This window comes from Elephantulus edwardii, unplaced genomic scaffold, assembly GCF_000299155.1.
Source record: "Elephantulus edwardii isolate Elephantulus edwardi_28Jun2011 unplaced genomic scaffold, EleEdw1.0 scaffold00194, whole genome shotgun sequence".
In the NCBI taxonomy this organism is placed as follows: domain Eukaryota; kingdom Metazoa; phylum Chordata; class Mammalia; order Macroscelidea; family Macroscelididae; genus Elephantulus; species Elephantulus edwardii.
In genome coordinates, this window is record NW_006399944.1 from 5,409,778 (window position 1) to 5,412,701 (window position 2,924).

General features: G+C 40.5%; 1 pseudogene; it reads right to left on the bottom strand.

The window, feature by feature from the left end:
* Positions 1-320: 320 nt before the first annotated feature.
* Positions 321-1,150, bottom strand: LOC102857478 (annotated as a pseudogene).
* Between the last annotated feature and the right edge of the window lie 1,774 nt (positions 1,151-2,924).

Below are 2,924 nucleotides of genomic sequence, written 5' to 3' on the forward strand. Positions count from 1 at the left end.
CATATGGAATTTCTATGTTCAGCTTTTTGAGGAAACGCCAAAGAGCCTTCCAGAGTGGTTGGACCATTTTATAATCCCACCAGCAATGTCACATCTTCTCCAACCTATATTACTTTCTGTCCTGTTATACTTAGCCACAGCTACTGGGACGAGATGGCATCTCATTATGGTTTTGATTTGTATCTCTCTTATCACCACCATTGACTTCTTTTTTTTGTTGGTTTTGTTTTGTGGATTTTGGTTTTTTCCAACCCACAATGCCAATGGCAGATAGCAGAAAGATAAATATATTCTTATGCACAGAAATGTCAGTGTGTACATCAGCCCAGTTTGGTGGCAAGTTATTTGACTTTGGCCTTCTCAGCTTGGCAATATGGGCCACTGACTTGGGCCCCAGGATATTGCCTTCTCAGTGGTGGTGAATCTCACCATACTTGTCATTGTAATTGGTCCTGATGGTTTGCAGCAGTTTCACCAGGGTGCCTTTATCTTCTAGGTTCACCTGAGTGAAGGCAAAGGTGGTGCAGATCTTCTGATAGATGAGACCTCCTAGCCTGGCCTTGTTCTTGGTTATGCATTAGGAAACAGCCATCTTATGACACAGGAAGACCACCAGCTTGATGGGTTCCATGTTAAGCATGATCACCACCAGTTAGACTTTCTTATTCTCCACCAGGGTGTTGACATTTTTTACTCCAGCACAGAGGACAGGGGTTCTTCTGGTAGGGCCTTCTCCTTTGCCAACAACCTTCTTAGTCAGAAGCCTCTGAGACTTCTTCTTTCCTTACTGTGGGCCACCTTCAGCTGCTGAGTAGTAGTCTGACAGTTCAAGACCTTGGGTAACCTGGTAAATGGCAAATTGCACCTTCAGTCCCTTGTAGAGGAATGCCCTTTGCCTGGGCCATTTGACAAAGCAGGTAAGGCCCCTTTTGGGTGGAATGTCCTACACAATGCCAAAGTTCTTGGGCGTTTTCTCCAACAGAGGATTCACTACCTTCTTGACTTCTTCTCTCTTGACAACTGTGGACGCCAGGGCTACCTTCTTCCCCTGGTCTTTCTTTTCCTTTGGTTGTGCAGAAAACCAGCCCTTCACCAGGGCCACCCTTCTCTGAGTCTGAGGACTCCAGATTGCCTGCCCTCGCCCACCCATACACCATTGACTTTTGATCATATGGTGCTTCCTGAAATTTTTTAATGTCAATTGATGACTTTTGATACAGTAACATTGTATTTTCTTTCCTTGCTCTTTTGATGCTTCCTGAATCATTCAAGATTTGCGACTCCAGGCTTGAATGTACTTCTCAGTTCTTTCATCTTGAGAAATGCCTAGCAAGTTCTTCCTTTTTTATTCTCAATTCCAGCTCTCTGCATATTCCCATATAATACTTCGTTTTGTCCTCTTTTGAGCTGCCTTAATAAATCTTCTGTTTCCTTTGCATCTCTCCCCTTTGCTTTGCTCAATGCTCTAGTGGACTAAACAAATAATTCAGATTTCTAAATAGATTTTCTGCCAAGGTTTTTAATTTTCCTTTGTACCTGAGTGGTTCTTAGTTAGGATGATTTAGCTCAATATCCATGCTCTGTTCTGATGACTACCTCCTGGTGCAAGCATAAGTTTTGCATTAACACTATCAAGTGTTCTGGGATTCCCATTCTTCTCAGAGTCAGCCACAGTTTGTTATGATCCACACAGTCAAATGCCTTTGCATAGTCAATGAAACACAGATAGACATTCCTCTGGTACACCCTGCTTTTAGCCAAAATCCATCTAACATTAGCTATGATATCCCTAGTACCATGAACCGTTCTAAACCCAGCCTTGACTTCTGACAGCTCTCTGTTGATGTGCTGTTCCAGTCAGTTTTGGATAATCTTCAGCAGAATCTTGCTTGTATGTTATATTAATGGTATTGTTCAATAATTTCCACACTCTGTTGGATCACCTTTCTTTGGAATGGGAACAAATATAGATATATTATTCTTTTGGCAGTTCATGGGATATTCCAAGCTCTTTTCCAATACCGCATTTCAAAGGCTTTGATTCTTGTCTCCCTAATTCATCATACTAAGTTTACTGGCATATAAAACAATTGAAAATATCATGACTTGCGTCAGGCACACTTTGGACTTCAAGCTGAGATAGTAACTAAGCTTTTAGAAGAATAAGCTATAGAGGATTAAAGGGGCAGGCTGAGATAGTAACTAAGCTTTTAGAAGAATAAGCTATAGAGGATTAAAGGGGCAGAATTAAGAAGGAAAAAATGAGTAGAAGTAGAAAGTATGGGAAGGAAACAAGAAAAGAGAACTTACAATATGGGCTCAAGGGTGTCAGAGATGAGAAAGATGGAACAGGCCAGTACAGATTTTATGTCTCTTGTCCATAGGGTCACTATGAGTTATACTCTACTTGACAGCATCTAACAAGAACAAGTCAATGTCACAATATGTCACATTGTTGTTGTTGTTGTGTTGTTGTTAAGGGCTGTCTAGTCATAGGCAACTCATAGCTAACCTATGAACAAAATCCCTGGACACTTGAGTGACTTTCATCCTTTCTCCAGGTTCATAGGGTCCCGGAGGCAAGCTATTTACTGAAGTGGTTGCCTCTCCTGCTTCAAGCCTGTTTTAATCAGGGAGCTCCACCAAACATGTCACATTAGTGAAAGGAAAAACAGTTTTCTTCATAAACATATATCACTATTTAATGAGAGGTTCTTTATTCTCTTAGAGACTAAAAACAGTGTTGTTTTATACAGTTTGCAATCTTTAAAGTTAAGAATATATGTAAATCATTTCAACATTGAGGAAAACACGCTGTATTATACTTTCTATTAAGTCACACATGCCTACAAAAGTGAATTTTGTCTTTTCTGAATCTGTAAACTTCTCATGTAGGAAGGAAATAAGTCACACAATGCAAAGTT